This window comes from Hakea prostrata, chromosome 7 (genome assembly GCF_041222555.1).
Source record: "Hakea prostrata isolate BN-2017 chromosome 7, UWA_Hpros_2, whole genome shotgun sequence".
Taxonomy (NCBI): Eukaryota; Viridiplantae; Streptophyta; class Magnoliopsida; order Proteales; family Proteaceae; genus Hakea; species Hakea prostrata.
The window spans coordinates 48,137,759-48,160,116 of NC_142606.1; the positions used below are offsets into that span (position 1 = coordinate 48,137,759).

A 22,358-nucleotide genomic window follows, 5' to 3' on the forward strand; every position below is an offset into this window, starting at 1 on the left:
AATCGTTATTAGAACTGCATCGTTGTCTTATAAATATCTTTGAGGACTTAATCCTATTGTCACGTCGTGTTAGAAGGCCATTCAAACGCAAAGGAAATCTCGTGTATCCCTTAGCGTATCCAGGGTTTGTTTACTCATTTCAATTTCAGTTTCAATCCTTTTCAACCTCTCCAAAATCCAGCTTCAATGTCGGTGAGTCTTGCTTCGATTCGTTATCTTGTTCTTTTTTCTTCGATTATGATCTATATTCAAGGTTATCGTTTCTGATAGGTTGGATTTATCTCTTATTTAATCAAGTAGCGCTCGAATTGAGTTGTTGATCGATGTTTGATTTTTTGTTTTTTGAATAATTTTGGTTGTGGTTGTAATGAGTTCAGATCTGTTTGATTTTGATGAGTTTAAAGCGTGATTCTTTTCTTTGATGTGTTTGAAGGTTTAAAGGTTGGTCTCTTAAAAAGCGTCTGCCATGTTAAAATTGAAGAAAAGCTTGTTTTGTTAGAAGAGGGGGAACAAAAGTAAAGAAATCTTAAGATAGAAATAAAATCTGAAGCGACCCCCATGGTGTAGGTGGAAGGTTCAGATCGGTAATTGAAAGATCAGATCTAGTTTATAGGGAGGCTAGAGATAGGACATTGGGAGAAGGCAAGGTTTCAAGATCAGATAATGACCTTAGATGAAGAGAAATTGCAGGCTATTGGGAGGTGAATTATCAAGTTCAAATAGACCAGGCTTTGAGGGATACGTAAGGGAGGGAGCTGGTGTGATGTGGAGGAGATGAGGAATAAAAGGAGCTAAGTTTAAGTGCTGTTAAGCTGTCTAAAAGGAATGGAAGATGAAGGGTCAAGTTCGAGCTGCAGGTTTGGTGGAGATGGGTTGAAGAAGATGTAAAGAAGGAGATATCTAGGCAGGCTGTAAATGTAGATAGAAGAAGAGACTCCTGGGGGGATGAGAAGGAGTTTTGTGAGAGAGAGAGGAGAAGAGATGAGACTAAGATGAATTAGTTCACTGTTTTAACTCCCTGAATATGGGGGCCAACTCAATGAGTTTTGGTCTAATGCTATTACTGAAAGCTGTTGATATGTTCCATAGAGAAGCAAAGTAGAAGTGTGAAATTCATTCAGTTATGCTTGTGTGGTTTTCAATTCACTTTCTTTTTTGTGTGTGCGTGTATGTTCCAAAGAGAAACAACTAGAAGTGTGAAAATCATACACGCAGTGTTATGCTTAAGTGGTTTTCAATTCACTTTTGTCTTTTCATTGTGTGTGTGTGCATGTGTGCACGCATGTGTATATGTTCCAAGAGAAGCAAGCAGGAGTATGAAATTCATACATGCATTGTTCTGCTTACATGGTTTTGTGTGTGCATGTCTTCGTTCTAGGGAATCATGATATTAGAAAATTAAGAGCGTTTGGTTCACCTGTTGAAGCTTTCAAATCTTTATCCAAAACTGATGTGAAGAGGATGAAGATGAAGATGTAGCTGGGTCCCAAGCATCATGTTGTGTTGAGGAGGATGGACCTTTATCAAATTTGATTTTCAACACATGGCTGGCTTCCAGGTCGATTCCCTCTCTAGTGTCTTATTAGATCTTATAGATCCCCATTTTTGACACATCATAAACAAAAATACTGGTTATGGTCTCTATCCATCGAATTAGATGATATATAAATCTACTTGTATGCAAGATTAGGTTAAGCATGCCAGGGAAATGGATGGTTATTTTCAGCTCCGATGCAATCTGTGTGTGTGTGACATACAACCCCCCACCCCTGCCAAAAAAAGAAAAAAAAAACAAGAAAACAAAAGATTGTATAAGTGAAAAGAGAAATGAATTTTTTTCGTTGCTACATTGGCCAGCTTCCTGATTAATTTGATGACTGTTTATATACTTTTTTTGCATGGTCGCATTGATAGTCATCCTGTTGGTTGTCATTTATATTGTGGTTGCAGTTGTTTGCCATGGACCTACATTGCCTTCATGCCTGAAATGAGAAAGTGTTGATTGGGTTTGAGATAGCAGTTTCATCATTGCACTGATTTTGAAGGCTGAAGATGACATTGAAGATAGCATTTCTTAATGTCCTATGTTACTTCATGTTCTGTTGTTGTTGTTTGTTAAATTTGTGTGGCCTTTTTTCTTATGGAGATTTCGGTTGTTACGCTTCTTTGGTGGCTGGAATGGTTTATGGGAGTTGGACAACACTGATGTCTTGATGTAAATTTTTGGCGGTTGACATGTAGGGTTACAGTTGGAATTCCTGCAGTTTTGACACCTTGATTCGTCATCCCACAGTTGGTGGGAAGGTCTGGATTTGATGTTTGTTATGAACATTGAGTTTGATATGAACATTGTATTCTCCTTGTTAACCAATTAGACTCATTGAATGTGTACAAACACTTTTGTATAACGTACAAGAAAAAAGATGGCTAGGTTACTGAATCCTGTGCTAATGAGGAAACCCACCTTTCCTTTTGCCATGTACATTGTGCAAGCTAATGTTTTTCCCTTGGAAGATTAATCTGGGATATGCATACATTACAACTAAAGAGTTTATAAATTATGTGTAGCAAATCTTGTTTATGGTTCAAAATTTTCCATTCTTGAAGGCTGTGATAGTAGGTGGGATCCAGATAATCCAAGATCATAATAACAAACATAAACATTTTCTGATTCAAAGTTCTGCTTTAAATATAGGTGTTATGCTTTAAATGTCTGGGTATGACCTAAATTTAGAAATGCATGCTTTCTAACTATCATGATTTATGCATTCCTTTTTTTAATCCAAGTTTTCTCTGTTTGGGTATTACCAGAAGTAGCCATCAAATTTCTTTCAAATTATAAGTAAATAAGATTGATGCATTGGATTGAATTAATTGCTTAAGTTTGTGGATTAAAAGCCAAGAAAAAAACCATTTTAATGCCAGAGGATCAAATACCTTACTAGTGACATCACTTTCACCAAAACTTACTAACAACCATGGGTTCAAAAAGCTTAGGATGAACTCGTTAACAACTGTTCTGAGTTGGAAGTTGGAACATATAACTGGGTTCTAATAATTTAATGTTTAATTACTGATATTTAATCTTGACCAAAACGTGTCTCAATAATTTCATGGTTGATGTATTGAATTTTGACAAATTATTGTTATGTTATTTGGTTAATCAAATAAAATAACAGACAGATTCACTTTCAGAATCAGGGTAACCAAATGCTAATCTCATGCAGATTCACTTTCGGAATCGGGGTAACCAAATGCTAATTCTGACATATTCACTTTCAGAATCAAGGTAACCAAACACGATTTTTTTTAAGAATATGACTCAACAGAACCTACTTCCACAGACTCATGATTCCCTAGAAACATGATTCTGAACCCGTTAAAAAGTAGGGGAGGCAAACCCCCCCAAAAAAACGCGGGGGGGAGGAAGGGAGATATATGGGGGATTTGAGCTACACAGCCTACCCAATTCTGTAATCCTCACGAACTTCAAGAACAGCAAGCAGATGTACATATGTGTTAACATCATCCTGTAACTGACCTTGTGCCTCTGCAGTTTAGCTTTGGTCCGTAGTAAATCTCCCTTATCCAACTCTCCAGTTTCATTCAAACCAGTATCTATGGCCGCTTCAGCATCCGTGTATCTCTTTTGAACAGAGAATAGTCGAGCCAATAAGATCCATCCTTTGATGTTAGAATTAGTTTCCAAATCTCGAAACCGCATTGCATAGAGAACAGCAAAGTATTGACCCTCCTCTGCTCAGCATTTACAAGGCTGAGGTGAAAAATAACTTTGGGATCTCTCTCTAGATCTGCTGTTGAGAAGAGAAATATACAACGGTAAGAAGAACCTGAATTGGTTACTTACAAGTATATTAGAGTGAAGAAGAACTTCCCTCGTTCATTACCTCGTGTTCTTGTCTATATGTTAAACCTCTTTGTATTCTCGATTATGGTCATTGTTGAGCTGACTATGCTGATGGAACCACAGTATCATGAATTGGCGGCCGAAGCCTTCTACTTGATGGCCATCGTCTTCGACAAACTTGAACAATTAGATGAAAGAGAAAATGCTGCTGCCTCCTTCAAAAATCACGTGGTTGCTCTTGAAATTCCGGATGCTGAAGATTCATTATTGAATGAGAAGGATGGATTCCATAACCCAGTGAACACATGAGTCAGCCCACTTGTGACCACAATCAAGAAAGGAAATGATAACTCTGCTTAATTCAAGACAGCTAATTGGCTTCGAAAATTCACAGGATCAAGGCCAAACATCTAATGCAGGTGATGACATGAAACCACATACTGAACCAAACCAACCACTCCTACCAACAAAAAAGACTTTTTTTTTTAATACACGCCCCTGTTCAAGAATGCTCAAGTATCATTCTTAGTTGATGTATCATAGAACCCACTCCTTTCTGAGGTTCTGCTTTATCAAAAACTACCACCCCTGTTGGAATTTATTAATTTGATTAATAAATTAAATGCCCAAGGGCAATATTGGAAACTCACTATTAGGGCGGTTACAAAATAGGGTTATATATTTTGGTAACCACCGCATTAGTGAGTAAGTAACGGAGTGATTCATTCGCACGAGCGAATCTCTGAGAAACGGCGGCTCCATCTCTCTCTCCCTCTCTCTTAGAATCGCAGGCTTAGATTTTCTTCTTTGCTTGCATTTGATCTTCATTCCATTAATCCACGGCATTTGGGTTGTGGATATTATTCCCTTTCCCTGTGATTGAGGAATCTCGCCGGTAATCTTTGGTGGTGGAACGAGGACGTGGATCTAGACTTCCGCTGTGAATACTTCAAGTAAGGGAAAGCAAATTCAGGTAAGGAATTTTTTCCCCATCAATTAATTGAATTGAATTACTTTTGATGTATTACCAACATTGGCATCAGAGCCATTGGTTCCCACGTTTATTGTTCCTCCCCATTGTTTAATTTTATAGTATGGATCCAATGGGAGGATCAAGGGTTTAATACGAAACCCATGGGAGAATTGATAGGGTTTTTGGAAACCTTTTAATTTTGATTCGGATCCGAGTGGGAGATCCTTGTGGATTTCCCTAATGGAGATTTGCATGAATTGATAATCCATGATGAAAATTTTTGTTTAAAATTTATTGTTGGATTTTTTTCATGTGTTTTTGGATGTTTTTTGAGTGAAAAAACGTGTTTTACCGTTTTTTTTTTCGTTCAAGAAAAATTGAAAAAATCGCCGTTTTTGGTCACTGTGGACCAGACGGACGACCGTCTGACCAGACGGTCGTCCATCTATTATCAGAGTGGTCATAGTGACCCAGACGGAATTTCCGCCTGGTCACGTGAATGCCAGATGGAATTTCCGTCTGGGCAGACGGTCATCCGTCTGGTCACAGAATGCCAGACGGAATTTCCGTCTGGGCAGACGGCAGTCCGTCTGGGAGATGGATTTTTTTAGATATTGGTCTGTCGATTCGAGAATGTGTTTCTAACTTATCGACACCAATGGCCCAACAGTCTGTGTGATGTTTGGGCATTGAAGGCCTATTGGGGCCTAGTGGGAGCTAATGAGGTAGAAGTGTTCTGTGTGAACCACCTCATAGCTTTAACATGATTGCATGTTTTATTTTAATAAAACTATTTTTTATTCATGGGTCTATCAATCATGTTTCTTGCACAGAATGAAGCTAGTGTATAAGTCTATGTGGGTTTGCATGAGAATTTGATTGAATGTTTTTTTAGCATCTCTTTTGGTTTAAGTGCTTATCCCATAGGTTGACTATGCTAGTGTGATTTTTGTTGCATGAGTTGTGTTTTATGCTAGATTTATTGAACTCATTCTTGTATGTAATATCTCTAGAAAAATGGCTGCTACCAAGAGCATTGTTGCTGACCTCACTAAAGGAGATTAGCTGAATGAGAGGAATTATGACCTCGGCACCGAAAGGTGCAATATCTCCCGGAAGAGCAGGATATGCTAGAGACCATAAACCAGACCATGAACCCACCTGAGGAAGGTACCACTGCACAGCATCGCAAGGACCTTGATATATACAATGCTTGGAAGAGGAAAGACCGGGTAGCCAGGATTACAATCCTGAGCTCCATGAGGGATGACCTGATGCTTCGTTATGAGAAGCATAGGACTGCAAAGTCTTTGTGGGAGGCTGTGAAGTTCCAGTATGGAGGGACTTCCACCACAAGAGGCCGCCAGCTCGGACTCACTTTTGACGGTTATAAGATGCGTCAGGGTCACACCATGAGGCAGCATATAACCATCATGTCTAACATGATTAGCGAGTTGAGCGCATGTGGGCGCCAGAAGACTGATGAGGAGCAAGTCTCTGCAGTCATCAGGTCATTGCCAAAGACTTGGGAGCATATGAAGATCTTCTTGACTCATGCTGATGAGGTCAAGACTTTCGATCAAGCTGCCAAGCACCTTGAGCTTGATGAGGATCGGATGTTGGCCGATACCCCTCAAACTGATGTATTTGCTACTGAAGCAAGCACTAGTAAGGGTGCAGGCTTCAAGCGCAAGAGAGAGAAAGCTCAACCTCAGCGGTCCAAGCAAAGTAACCAGGGTGGGAACAAAAACAAGAGTGGGCCCAAGCGTTCAAGGGGGACTAGTGCTGGCAAGAAGAAATCAGCTTTGATTTGCTTCAAGTGCCGAAAGCCTGGTCATTTTGCTCGTGATTGCACTGAGCAAGAGGTGCGACAAAACACATAACAAGGGAACGCTCGAGCTTCGTGGAATACCGTCGTATTCCAAGAGGAAGCAAGAGGATAATGATGGGGAACAGCTCAAGCGTGGAGGTTCATGGCATAGGCACATGCAAATTAGTTTTGCGAGGTGGCCAGACGCTGTTACTCCATGATGTGTTGTATGCTCCAGACATTCGGCGAAATCTTGTTTCTGTTATTTATCTTTTAAGACATGGTTTTAGAGTTGTATTTGAAAACAATTCTTTGGTTTTGTATCTGGGTGATACAGTATATGGTTATGGTTTTCTTGATAATGGTTTCATTGTATTGGATACAATTGATTATTCATTTAATTCTAGTAATGCTTTTGTTTGCCAAAATACTGTGTGTATTGATTCTAATTTGTGGCATGCTAGACTAAGACATATTGGCTTAGATAGGATGAACAGGTTGGCAAGAGAAGGTCTCTTAGGCCAAGGTTCACTATCCGATTTGCCAACCTCGTGAGTCATGTCTAGCGGGGAAAAGCAACTAGAAAACCATTTAAAAAGGCTTTGAGAGCCTCTCTTCCTTTAGAACTTATCCATTCGGATGTATGTGGACCCATGAATGTGCATACTAGAAAAGGACAGTCTTATTTCATCACATTCATAGATGACTATACAAGGTATGGTCACATTTATCTAATTTCTCATAAGTCAGAAGCTCTGGAATGTTTTAAGAAATTCATGAGCTTGGTTGAGAATCGATTAGATAAAATGATTAAAACTCTTAGAACGGATAGAGGAAGAGAGTATCTCTCCGATATGTTCAAAGGGTTATGTGATGAAAAGGGGATATCTAGACAACTTACTATTCCAAGGACTCCACAAAAAATGGGGTTGCTTGAGAGGAGGAATAGAACCTTGCTAGACATGGTGAGATCCATGATGGCACAGGCAAATCTACCCATCTCTTATTGGGGAGATGCTTTGCTTGATCGTGGCCTATATCCTCAATAGAGTTCCAACCAAATCGGTTCCTTCCACACCATATGAGTTGTGGACCGGAAGGAAGCCGATTTGAGTTACTTGCGCGCATGGGGATGTGCAGCATATGTTCACTCTACTTCTCACCAATATGGAAAGCTTGGACCCAGAGGAAGAAAGTGTATCTTTGTGAGATATTCCGAACCCTCAAAGGGCCATGTCTTCATTGGACTAGATGAGAATGAGAGGAGAACGGAACTTGAGTCTAGGGATGCAACATTCTTGGAGAATGATTTTCCATCTCTTTCAGGGAGTTAACAAAGAATCATCGGAATTCTTTGAGATACAAGATAGTGGTCTTGTCACTCCAGGGATTCAGATTCTGGATAATGAACCTGGGGTTCATCCAGAAGATCCTAGTGGGAGTGGGAGTGCAGATGTGATAGCTACCTTAGACGGTGAGCAATCGACATGCACTTGCGCCGTAGTAGGCGCGGGCTAGTTCCTCGTCGACGTTTCGACATAGAGGATGAAGCCTACATGGTAACTCCTGAAGAGATCGACCGTGAGATGATTTCAGTCGATGAGCATGAACCAAAGAGCGTGCGGGAAGCTCTTGCGGGGTCAAGCTCAAAGGAATGGTTAAAAGCAATAAAGGAAGAGTTGGAGTCGATGAAAGTTAATCATGTCTGGGACTTGGTTGACTTGCCGCCAGGCCGAAAGGCGATTGGGAACAAGTGGGTTCTCAAGATCAAAAGAAAGGCGGATGGATCTATTGAGAGATTCAAGGCTCGTTTAGTGGCTAAGGGCTACACCCAACGAGAGGGCGTTGATTATGAGGAAACTTTTTCCCCCGTGGTTAGGTTTGCCTCAATTCGCCTCATACTAGCCATTGTTGCTCGGTTGGACTTGGAGCTTTATCAGATGGATGTAAAAACTGCTTTTCTCAATGGAGAACTTGAGGAAGAGATCTATATGGATCAACCTCAAGGCTTTGAAGCACATGGACTTGAGCGCAAAGTATGCAAGCTTAAGAAGTCCATATATGGCTTAAAGCAAGCATCTAGACAGTGGAATGTGCGCTTCCACCAAGCTATGATGGAAAATGGTTTTTCCATGCTTGAGGAAGACCACCGTGTTTACACCAAGAGATCGATAATAATTATGTCATTCTAACACCGTACGTAGATGACATACTTATGGCTAGCAATAGCAAGGAGCTATTGGAAACCATTAAGAAATGGTTGTCCTCCGTATTTGATATGAAGGACATGGGTGAAGCAAGCTATGTGCTTGGTGTTAAGATTGTCAGAAATAGGCAAAAGAGATTACCGGGTTTATCTCAAGAGACCTATATTGACAATGTCTTGACGAGATACAGATGCACAACCGCAAACCAATTGATACTCCAGTGGAGAAGGGTTTGCATTTGAGCCTTGATATGGGTCCTAAGACTCCAGAGGAGAAAACCAAGATGGAAAGAGTTCCATATTCTAGTGCAGTGGGTAGCCTTATGTACGCTATGATGTGTACTAGGCCGGATATTTGTTATGCAGTGGGTTTGGTTAGTCGGTACCAATCAAACCCAGGCATAGAGCACTAGAAAGCAGTCAAGAGGATATTGAGATATCTCAGAGGAACGAGTAACTACATGTTGTGTTACCAAGGATCAGATTTGCGGTTAGTTGGCTATAGTGATGCCGACTGGGCTGGAGACATCGATGAGCTCAAATCAACCTCTGGATATGCTTTCTTGCTGAATGGCGGGGCCATTTCGTGGTGTAGCAAGAAGCAGGCTTGTATATCCCTCTCGACCATGGAAGCAGAGTATGTGGCATGCTCCGCTGCGGTTCAAGAGGTTGTTTGGTTGAGGAGATTTGTGAAACCCAGCCCTAACCTTGACCCGGAAACCTTGTTGTTTGTAGGTCCGATGACCCGAAGTAAAGTAAGAAGTCAGCTTTGGGCCATCCCAGTAGAGGACTTGGTGTCTGGCTTTGAATCCATGAAAGTTGATGATGAAGTTCTATTTATGGAAACTGAATCCTGATGAAGATCTAATTAGTTGATGGACTTGGAGTGCTCTCTATCTTGGTTTGAAGGCATTTCTACCTATTAGGTAAGTCACTTGACTTGTGTGCAAAACCCCTTTAGGTTTGGATTTGATCTGGACCTTCAATTCCCTGTTTTGGCCTTCTTTGTCAAGCATTGGTCGACTGATTGGTCGACTGGGCCAGTCGACCAATCCACTCGACCAATGAGTGCTGTCTTTGGCAATTAGGTTGATTCTTGCTCTATTTAAGCCCAACCTCGAGTCCACTTCGTATTTGCTGCCTCCAAACCCTCTGGAACGAACCAAAGACCTCTGCAAGTCATCTCTCTTGCATCCTTGGTGTTTTCTTGACGGATCTTCGTCGGAACTCTTCTTTTTGCATCAAAAGGTATGTCTACTCTCTCTTCTTCTCCTCCATCTTTGTTTTTCTTTCCTTTTTGAGTTGAGACAGTAGAAGAGATGCTGCATCCTCTGTTGCAAACATCTCTGAACATGTTCTCATGATCATCCTAAGGATTTAAGGCTAGAACAATGATCTTAACCAAGATCATTGCAAGCTTTTGAAGGATTCATGATCAAACCATGATTTAATCTCTGTTAATCTTCTAATCTGAATTCTGATCTCTTTGGATCTTCTTTCATTGATCATGTTAGTGGTTAATGGTTGTGTTTTCTTTCCATGATCCATAATCCATAGAATTCTAGTTGTTCTCTTCTACCTTACTATGTGTTCTTCATGATGCATGATAGTTACATATATGGTAGGTTTTATTTCCTTATTTAGATTTATGCTTCTAAGCCTTATTCCATGAAGACCTATGCATGTTTTCATGTTTTCATTACCGAAAGCAATGATCCATCCTCCTATAGTTCTTGTCCTTGTTTTCTATTTCAAATTCATCAAGATCCATGTTTGAGTTAATTATGGTAACTTTTTGTTTCCTAATTTGGATCTTGATATCTTGATTTGATTAGTGTTTTGAGGTCCCCTATATGCTAGAATACTACTGATGTAGTCTACCCCTTGATTAGTACCCTTTTGAACCACCAAATTCGGATTTCATATCTTAAAACTCTGATTTTATAGGCTACTGTCTGCATTGGTCGACTGATTGGTCGACTGGACCACTCGACCAATCCACTCGACCAATGAGTACAGCAACTCTAGAATTGGTCTGTTTCGGATGTTTTGATATATTTTCTGTTAGGGATCTTTCCTAATATGTTGTATATACTTGTTTAGGACCTTCTTCTCAAGTTTGCCAAGATCTTACTTGATTTCTTAAGATCCTTTTGCGAGTTATAAAAGGTAAGGATGGTTATTTCCTTAATTACATAGATAGCATGAATCTAGTTTCTATATTTGAATATCATGAATATGTTTCCTAAATTAGATTCTTGCAATGATATACTACTGTTGCATAACTTTGACTACAGTAGCATTACTTATTCATATTGAATTGATTCATGTATGATTTACTTACCAATGTTATACAAGTGATTGTAATACTGAATTCTTTCCATATATGTAGTTACCATATATGTGATGATATGAATTGATGCATGTGTATGCTTACGTATGGTTTGGAAAGGAGAGGTGTCCTTTCGACACTTCTGTCCTTGGACTACTACGGGAATATTATGGGATGTTTCCGGAGATGCCCTCTGGACACCTTCCTAAACTGTTGGATGACATATCTAGGATTGTCTAGTAGTGTTTGGCTAGGATGTCCTGTTATGTCAGACCCTAATCGGAGGGGTATTGAGACCGAACGACCCGTGGTAGCAATGGGGATTCATGGGCGCTCAAGACCGGTAACCAACCCGTGAGAGGACAGGAATCACATTGTGGGGGCCATTTATTGGTAGGGTTGCATATGGTTAGACTTGGGCTCACGGGCGCTTAAGACCGGTAACCAACCCGTGAGAGGACGTGAGAGCTTCCCGTTTACCATATGTGGATGATCAATAGGGTTGATGAGTCCGTAGTCCGAGTTGGTCGGTGCCATAGGATACGCTGAGTCTAGTGTGAAGGATACCGAAAAGGATCGTCAAGGACGAGGAATGGAAGTATCTGGATCTGACTTGATGTAACCAAGTAGAAGACTTGCATTTGGCTAGGTTTTACCCCGACATGCGCGCCGATACTTATACCAAATGGTTGTGAGAGAGTGTGTTGACTTAACCCCCCGCCAAGGTTTGTCCCGAGGGATGAAGGACCCATTACCAATCGGCTGCTCAAGACCGGTGAAATGATCCGTGAGAGAATCCAAGATATCTTAAATGGTTGAGGATGTGAGTGGACTTTCCTAAAGAAGTACGGTGCTATGACTTAAAGCATGTCTGCCAATAGAGACCAGCATCCATAGAGTTAGATTCATTCATTCATTGTTTGTCTCATATCATATTGCATTTATGTTTGTTCGGAATCCTGCCATTTATGTTATTATGGATTTTAATCGCCTTACTTGGGTTTCTTTGAAACTCATTCCTTTATTGTACAATGTTGTTAGACTATCCCGCAGTACCGAGTACTATGACGGTTCCTATGAAGAAGCGCAAGGCGAAGAGACATATCTCCGGGAAGGTGATTGCGGTTACCACAATTACTCGAAGATCCCGCGAGTGGTTATGCTCCGTACGATGCTTAGTCCGACCATTGAGTGGAAGCGTCCTTGTGCTATTTATGAGATCTATACATACAAGGATGTCGTCTATAAAGTGGAGAATAATTTAGTTACCCAATGTACTTGCTACTGGGATTAGATTTTGTCTAGTTTATTCTTTAGAGCTACTTTTCCGCTGGATGTAAAGTGGGATTTTTGCTTCACTTTACTTATCTGTTTGATACTCTGATTATATCTATTATTCTGATTCGTTTATGATTCATTCTTTCATTATTGGATCTATGATTTATCTTCCGCACTCTTGTTATGATTGTTCATGATTATGTTATTGTTTATGTGGGAGGTTGATCACTCGATACCTGATCTTCGGGCTGTGGATCACACTCTCGGGTATGCCAGATAGGGTACTGGCTGGGAGGGCGTGACAAGATTCCTTCGACATACTGGGATTGTGATGACATCCAAAGAGGCTGCCCTTGTCTACTGTGATAGTACGGCAGCTCTTAGCTATGTCAAGGACCCCAAGTATCATGGGAAGACCAAACATATACAGTTGAGATATCACTTTGTTAGAGACATTACATCAAGAAAGAAACTTGTACTTAAGCACATATCTACTAGTTTGATGGTAGCTGACCCTCTTACCAAACCTATAGCCAAGGATGTTTTTATTTCTCATGTAAAATCCTTGGGCTTGCGTAGATTGTGACTTAATTTTGTACTGAGACTTTCTTATTAATGAGTAATATGAGTTCATTCCAGCATTTATTCTTATTCACTTTCTGTGTGATTGTGTTTCTTCTAGCATAAAACAACATATGTCAATAGGCAAGAGAATGGCTCACTCACACGAGCATTCGCCTCTGGCGCCTTGGAGGCGAGCAGAGATGAGACGGATTGTGAATGACTTTGTGTAGGTCAATTCATAATCATGATGTCGCCTTGATTTGGAATCAAGATGAGTTTCTCTATTGTGAAGAGAATCGACATGAATGTTCCCACTATTCATGTTGCCTATAGGAGCCAAGTGCGAGTACTTTATGTGGCGCTAGGGTGGTGACAATAAAGTAACTCGGGTTAGGCGCAAGGGGTTGCGATTGGACTAAGACCTGTATGGTGTTGAGATGGACATACGTTCTATTGTATATAGAATGCTCCACCATAGCACATATATCATACTATGTGTGCTTAGCGATCATTGGAAATGAGAGGATGGATCCTCGCTCCTCTCATTGTGTGAGTCCTGGACCTTATGGTCCATTAGTGTTCTTAGTGACTTTCGACGACATCATGAAACGAAGGGTTGATGTGGCTACTTTGGGGTGTTACCTATGGTCATGATAGATTCGACCTAAAGGGGCACTACCGGGAAAGGAGTCAATCCTAAGTGTAGTGATGGTGCAGGGGCGAAAGGAAAGGTTTGATTCAACTGCACCCTAAAAAGTGTTTCCGGGCGCCAACCGTATGTGTTACAAGAGTGAACATTTTAAGGACAAGAAGGTGATCTCTCGAGAGGATCAAGATACCTTTAGTCCGGTGAGTTTGAATAAACCTAGGACACCGTGTTATACTAATGCTTATTTGATTTGTTTCTATGAGTGATGTGCCATTCCCGGCCTTCGGGAAGGTTTCTAGTTTGGGGCTCACGCGTGTGGTATATCACCGGTCGCACAACCCATTTTGCCAGTATGACTTGTGGATATTAGTGTCCGGGACACGGGTGGTCTATGTATCTCGGGATACATAGTGAAGAGATCAATATATATGTATATCTCGGGATATGCATGTGTGTGCGGGACACAAGAGGTCTATGTATCGGGATACATAGCAGAGAGATTGAATGTGTATATCGGGATATACAAGTGTGTCCTGGGACACATTGAAAGATTAACACTTGCCCTTGTGCAAGTGGGAGCTGTTGGAATTTATTAATTTGATTAATAAATTAAATGCCCAAGGGCAATATTGGAAACTCACTATTAGGGCGGTTACAAAATAGGGTTATATATTTTGGTAACCACCGCATTAGTGAGTAAGTAACGGAGTGATTCATTCGCACGAGCGAATCTCTGAGAAACGGCGGCTCCATCTCTCTCTCCCTCTCTCTTAGAATCGTAGGCTTAGATTTTCTTCTTTGCTTGCATTTGATCTTCATTCCATTAATCCACGGCATTTGGGTTGTGGATATTATTCCCTTTCCCTGTGATTGAGGAATCTCGCCGGTAAATCTTTGGTGGTGGAACGAGGACGTGGATCTAGACTTCCGCTGTGAATACTTCAAGTAAGGGAAAGCAAATTCAGGTAAGGAATTTTTTCCCCATCAATTAATTGAATTGAATTACTTTTGATGTATTACCAACATCAATGCAATGCAATTAAAGTTGCCTGCTCCATGGCCTCTGTTAAAATAAATAAAGTATTTTACAACTACTTAACCATTACAGTAACATTGCAAGTACACTCCAGTCCCAAATTTCTTTGCCAAGAAATTTGCAATTACAGTACAGCCTCAAATGAATGGTACCAATACCAACCTTAGCAGCAACTAAATAAATTTTACTGAGGAATCCCCCCTCCTTCAGACAAGATGATAGTCACTTCAGTACAAAAGAAAGATTTGCTTCCTGAATCCAAAGGTTTCCAGCTAATCTGGCTAAAATTTCTATAATAAAATTTGGAAATTTCTAACCTAACATTTTCATGTTGAATAACTTGTCACCTTAAACAAGTTGGTAGGAAGGCAGGCAGTTAAACAAAGTACAACCCTCTGAATGGCAACAGAATGAGAAACATATTCGATTCCATAGATCTCTCGGGTGTACCTGAACAGAGAGTACAAGAAAGAGGTCTCCAATTTGGATAGCTCTTTGGACCATGTCAATAAGGCAACACTACAACCAATAGTCAGAATCTCTAACTGATTGATGAAAATTGGAAATAAAGACAGAACATGCTATAACACTATTCAAACCCAGAATTGAAATCAATATAACAGAGAAGCATACCTTTGAATCAAACAAAGACTTGCAATAATCAATATACGGAGTTCTTCAATCGCCTTCCCTCGAGCCGGCCCTCTTCCAAATTTCTTGCCACCTGAAAATATTCAATTCTAGTGAGATACACATATTAACTATTAATTAAACAAACATAAATTTGCTAAAGATGTTTAATCTCTTACCTGTAGACCCTGAACTCGAAGATGGAGGAGAGAACTCATTGTCACTCATGTTTGGCAACAACCTGCATGAGGTGACTCTTGCTCTTATCAAACAGGGTAGGAAGTTCATCTCCTAGTCTATGACCAACATGGACTGACTGGAATGCCTTCACGAGGTCATTGACAACAATTAATCAGTAAAGTTCATCTTTAGATATCCAGTACTTTTGTTGATCTTTCCTTGATGTAACCTATGATTCAAATCATCAAACTAATACAGTCCCAGCCTCTCATGCTTACTCATTTAAGCAATAAAAACAAACAAACAAACAAACGACAAGGGAAGGCTTTGAAGGCTGGATGATAGAGACAAACTGACCTCTTCGTTCTTCTTAGCGGTTGCTTTTGATGACTTCTTATATCTCAATTTCTTGTCTCCAACACCAAGACCTTCAAGGATAAGGAAATAGAATGCAGCAGGGGATTTTGACACTAATGGGGTTGAAACCACATCTTCCAGAAACCTCAGCTTGATAATTCAATTTACAAGTTGCATTCTCAGCTCTAAATGGCACCAAGCAGTAGGAGAAACAGTTTCATGCCTCACACAAGAGAAGACCTCCAATTACAGATTCAAGAGCACTGAAGCAATATTAGAAAAACACAGCAGCAGAGAAGCCACAAACTGCAAATTAGAAAAACAAAATCAAATTCTCTGGGAGGGAAAATGAGACTCCAAGTTCTTTAGATTAGTTTCTGTTGACAAAAGAATAAAGCAACAAGCTAGTCAGATATATTAAAGACAGAGGAGCATATTGACCGACATTAACAAAAGGGGTTTTCCTCTTGAAGTACCTACAGCTAGCTTAGTCGATCTCTGTAACAGAGTACATATACTCCTGCACGGCCAAAGAAATATATCACATTTGAGGTTCAAGTTAAGTTACTGGTGCAAGTATCACTGCAGTTTCTAATCAATAACCTAGTTCAACAAATTAAAGACAACAATCTTGTCGGGTTATGTAGAACCCACCGAATAGAACAATCAGCAAATAAGAGAAAAGAAGAACATAATAATAACAACTAAGAGAAAAGAAAGACACAATAATATATGGGCAAGAGAGAAAACTCCACTATAAATAAAGAAATATCCAAGAGAGAAGATATTTGGGATGATTAAAGAAGAAGGAAGAGGCATTCTTTTATAGCCTCTTCCTCTCCACATATTCCCACATCAGTCGATGTGGGACTAATATTACAACAATCTCCCACTTGGATATTAGATTGAGAACCAATCAATCTCCACACCAGTCTCTATCTTGCCACCACCATGCTGTCTATGTCTCTATCAAGCCATACAAGGATCTGCACCAAATGAACTTGTCAGTATTGATTGCTTTTGTCAATGCATCTGCTAGGTTCTCTTTCGTGTGGATTTTCTGCATATCCACCCTTCCGTCTTCCACCACTTCACGAACAAAATGATATTGTACTTCTATGTGTTTTGTCCTGGAATGAAAAGCTGGATTCCTTGCAATGTGCAAGGCACTCGACTCGTCACAATACAAGAGAATCTTCTCGTGTTTGTGCCCAAGTTCTTCCATGAATCTTCTTATCCAGATTGCTTCTTTACAAGCTTGTGTAGCTGCCATATACTCAGCTTCTTGTTGTAGACAGTGCTACAACCGTCTCGTAGTTTAGATACCCACTCACGGCTCCTTTCGCAATTGTAAACACATAGGCGTAGTGGATTTCCTTTTATCAAGATCCCCCGCAAAATCGGAATCAACATATCCTCTCGACAAGTAAATTCAGATCCTCCATAACATAGAGCAAGCATCCAAGGTTCCTTTAATGTATCTTAGGATCCTCTTCACTATAATCCAATGCTCTTGTCCTGGATTCGCCATATGCCGACTAATCACTCCCACCGCATGTGCAATGTCCGGTCTTGTACATATCATAGCGAACATCGGACTTCCCACTCGCTGATGCATACGGTACTCGAGACATCTCCATCCTCTCTCGCTTCATTGCTAGGACACATACTTGAGGATAACTTGAAATTAACGAGGAAGAGGAGTAGAAATTGGCTTACAGTCTTGCATATTGAAGCGGCGCAAGACTTTCCTTAAGTAACTCTTTCCGAGATAGCCAAATCTTCCCGTTATTTCTGTCTCGGTGAATTTGCATCCCTAGAATCTTGTTTGCGGGTCCCAGATCCTTCATTTCAAATTCCCTAGCCAATCGAGCCTTTAATTCTACGATCCGATCTTTGTTGGGGCCCGACACCAACATATCATCGACATACAACAGTAAAATGATGAAATCATCATTACCAAACCTCTTGTAATACGCACAAGGGTCTGAAGCAAGTCTATTGTATCCAAGGCTCAATATGAAGGAATCAAATCTCTTATACCAACATCTTGGCGCCTGTTTTAAGCCGTATGGAGATTTGTTCAACTCCGCAAACCAAGTTCCCCTTTTTCGGTTCTTCAAAACCTTCGGTTGGAGCATATAGATTTCTTCTTCAAGATCTCCATGAAGAAATGCAGTTTTTACATCTAATCGCTCAAGATGTAGATCAAACATAGCACAAAGTGCCGTAACTATCCGAACAAGTAGTAAGTCGAACCATCGGAGAAAAGATTTCGTGAAATCAACACCTTCTTTCTCGAGCATATCCTTTGATCACCATTCTTGCACGATACCGCTCTACTTGATCATCACTGTTTCGTTTGATCTTGTAAACCCATTTGTTACCAATGGGCTTCCTTCCGTGCGGTAAAGGTACAAGCTCCCACGTCTTATTCTTATGAAGAGCTTCTAGTTCTTCCCGCATAGCCGCCATCCAAAGTGACGCTTCCGAGCTATCAATCGCTTCTCGAATGTTGATGGCTCACCATCTTCTCGTTAGAAGACAAGGTATGCAATGTTGCTCTCCATAATATAATCGATCGCAAAGTTGGTGTATGTCTTTCACGAGGTGACCGTCGAACTTCTACAGTTGTAGACTCAACTGGTACTTGTTCCTCATTTTCTCGATTCTCGCTCCGAAGAATTTTCTCGGATTGGACTTCTCTTCCTCCCGAACTGTTGTACTCTCCGGAATTTCTATTGAAATGCTACTCACATCTTCCATTTGCAGCTTATCTTCTCGCAAAAATGACATCTCTCGCCGATGACGACTTTGTGGGCAATGGGATCCCACAAGTCGATACCCCTTGACTCCATCAAGCATTTCCCAAGAATCTGCATTTCTCGGATTTTGGATCCAACTTCGAAATTTCTTGGGGATGATACATCACGTACACAGGACTCCCAAATGTGTGTAGGCGTGAATAATCAACTGGCTTGCCAGTCCACATCTCCATCGGTGTCTTCAAATCAATCGATCTTGTTGGTGATCGATTAATCACATAGCAGTGCAAGTGTTTACGGCTTCGCCCAAAAGGACTTAGCCATACTTGCGCTTCTCAACATCGCTCTCGTTCTTTCGAGTAGAGTTCTATTCAACCGCTCCGCTACTCCATTCTCGTTGAGGAGTGTAAGCCACCGTGAGTTGTCTCTTGATGCCTTCTTGATTACAAAACTCAAAGAAGTCATCCCCTGTATATTCACCGCCATTGTCTGTCCTGAGGCACTTGATTTTCTTCTCAGTTTCTCGTTCAACTTGCGCTTTGAATGTTTTGAAAACTGAAAACACATATGACTTCTTCTTGATAGGAAACACCCAACATCTTCTCGGAATAATCATCAATGAAAGATACATAGTACCTTGCTCCCCCAGAGATGTAACCGGTGCTTGCCATACATCGAGTGAACTAATTCCGAATACTTTTACTCCCGGAATCGGATGCATTGAACTTCAATCTATGCTCGCCTACTTGTAACACGGTGCTCACAAAAGGGTAATGAAACCTTTGTGAGACCCGGAGTAATTTCCGTTCTGCGAGAACCTTCAACCCTTGCTCGACATGTGGGCCAATTTTCGATGCCACACTTTTGTCATCTCTTCTCGCATTTCCGGTTGATGCAACTCGATGCTTCGCCTCCAGACATGTTTCTCCCATTACTTCGTACAAATTTGCAGCGCCCCTTTCAGCTTTCATTACAACTAGCGCTCCTTTGACGATCCTCATCATTCCATTTTGGATGCGTGTCTTGCACCCAATTTCATCTAATTGTCCCAAAGACAATAGATTCTTCTTTAAGCCCTTCACATGCCGCACATTTTGAATAGTGCGTACCATACCATCGTACATCTTCAACTTGATGGTGCCAACTCCAACAATTTCCAAGGCATGATCATTTCCCATGTACACAGACCCTGTAGAGATAGGTTCATAAGTTTGAAACCAATCTCTGCGAGAGGTCATGTGCCATGTTGCTCCCGAATCCAAGATCCAAGCATCACTATGTTCCAATCTATCCTTGGCTGCCATTGCTGATTCGCTGTAAAGAATATCTCCTTCAGCAATGCACCCTTGAGATGTCTCTGCCTTATCTACAATTTGATGAGGTGAAGTGATTTTGGCTTCATACAATTTGATGAGGTGATCCCAAACCTCCTTTGCAGTTTTCTTCTCTTCTATGCCCCCTAAAATATCATCTGATAATGCTATATGCAAATGAGAAAGAGCGATCGCATCTATTCTGTTCCACTTTTCGTTGTCTGTGAACTCCGCCGGCCGAACATTGATGGCTTCCAGGCAGTTATCTTTTATCAATAATGCCTTCATCTTCATTTTCCATAATGAGAATTTCGTGCCGTCAAACTTGCCGATGTCGATTTTTGCTGCCATTGCTTCTATCACGAACTGTTGTTGGTTGCAGAATAACTCCCACTATTTCACGTGAAACTTGTCTTCTCAAAGTTATCTCCAAGCGGTATATGGTTGAACCAAAATGCACCAGGAAAATTTCCAGGAAAGACTGGAGGGACACAAGCGGTCCGCTTAAAAACCAGACTCCTTAGACAAAATTTTCCTAGACATGCACTTAATCACCCAATACACATTTCTAGGATACCCGAAAAGAAACCACGTGAAATTGCGACTTCTGCAGCACCTCCGTATGATGAAAAACAATATCTTACTTATTTTTCTGATGTGAAGGATCCACCTAAGTGGCAATCACAGAGCATACTATAAGTAGATACTCACACCCTAAACCAAACAAACAAACCCCCCAAGGAATTTTCCTTTTCTGATGTGGAAGCTCAGACTATGCTGCAACCACAGAGCATACTTCAGAAAAACCTCGCTCTGATACCACTGTCGGGTTATGTAGAACCCACCGAATAGAACAATCAGCAAATAAGAGAAAAGAAGAACATAATAATAACAACTAAGAGAAAAGAAAGACACAATAATATATGGGCAAGAGAGAAAACTCCACTATAAATAAAGAAATATCCAAGAGAGAAGATATTTGGGATGATTAAAGAAGAAGGAAGAGGCATTCTTTTATAGCCTCTTCCTCTCCACATATTCCCACATCAGTCGATGTGGGACTAATATTACAACAAATCTAAATTAGCCTCCAAAAACGCCAAAAGAAAACCCAAACCCCCAAAGGGGGGGGGCAAAAAAAAAAAAAGAACGAGCACTAAGTTCAGATTGAGTTGAGTTTCAGATCGATCATAAATAATTAGAAATATTTCTGCACTTAGACGCATAATTTCAGTTGCAAGCAAACCGAAAACGAAAAGCATTTCTAGAAGATTTCTGCACTTGACGCATACCTTAATGATCTCAAAAAATAGTTACAGATGAGAACAACAGAAAATATGGAGCATAAAATTGATCAGATAAGAGAAATGACGAATGAGAGAGAGAGAGGCTTTCTTACCTAGTGATTTCTTCTCTTTGGGGTTTTGCAAAATTGCAGCAGACGAACTGAAGGAGAGAAAAAACGATGTCAATCCTCGGATTAAAAACGCAAACCTAGCTTGGTTTTCTTCTCGGATCACCGACGGAAGACGACAAGCTTCTCGGATCTCGCAATCGTTATACTCGCCTTCGCGCGCTTCTCGAGAGATTGAAGGTCTTATCGGCTTTCGCGCAAGACTAAGTGGAAGGCGCGAAAAATACTTACAGTATATCTATTTCCCACGGTAAAAATATACCGTAGCGTATAGTCTATGAGATTACCATTTACCCAATCTATTTGCTACGGTAATTACCGTAGCTTTACCGTATTTATTGCTATGGTCTTCTGTTCCCGCAGTATATATGTTATTTTGCCACGGTTATTACTTACCGTGGCATATACTCTAATAACAAGAAGAGTTAGGCTACTGCATACATGCTTCAAACTATTGCTACGGGAAGTACCTACCGTGGCTTCCATTAATATAAATGCTAAATGCTTATTTGTGAAATTAAAACTGACTATTTGCCATGGTAACTTACTACCGTGGCGAAACAACTAAGCGCATTTAGTCCTGAATCTATTCTACTAAACGGATCGATTTAGTTAATCTATTTTGCCACGGTACTAAATTACCGAGGCAAATGGTCTGTGTATTATCAAAGCACTTTAGAAATGTCTTTACTTTTATGAAAAAAATGTCGATTTACTGAATCTATTTACCACGGCATTAAATTACCGTGGCAAATGGTTTAGGTATTCTACCGGCCAGCAGGATTTTGAAATTGTTTATTTGCTACGGTTAAGACCGTAGTATTTAATTGATCTATTATTACGGTAGGATTTGACCGTCGTATATTTCACGTTGTTGCCACGGTAATAAATTACCGTGACAAATAGTATAATTGATATGAACAATTGTGATGTATAATGAACTTTTGCCACGGAAATTTGTTTCCGTAGCATATAATCCCTTA

At 40.5% G+C, this 22,358-nt stretch overlaps 1 long non-coding RNA gene across 2 annotated transcripts; it reads right to left on the reverse strand.

Moving 5' to 3' along the window:
- Positions 1 to 3,961: 3,961 nt before the first annotated feature.
- Positions 3,962 to 21,504, reverse strand: LOC149011282 (uncharacterized). Of its 2 annotated transcripts, XR_016174699.1 has the most exons (5): positions 21,361 to 21,504; positions 15,884 to 16,189; positions 15,526 to 15,755; positions 15,350 to 15,440; positions 3,962 to 4,121 (listed from the first exon to the last, which is right to left on the reverse strand). It is a non-coding gene; the product is annotated as an uncharacterized LOC149011282 (long non-coding RNA). The 2 variants fall into 2 exon arrangements; XR_016174698.1 differs by having other exon boundaries at positions 15,526 to 16,189.
- Between the last annotated feature and the right edge of the window lie 854 nt (positions 21,505 to 22,358).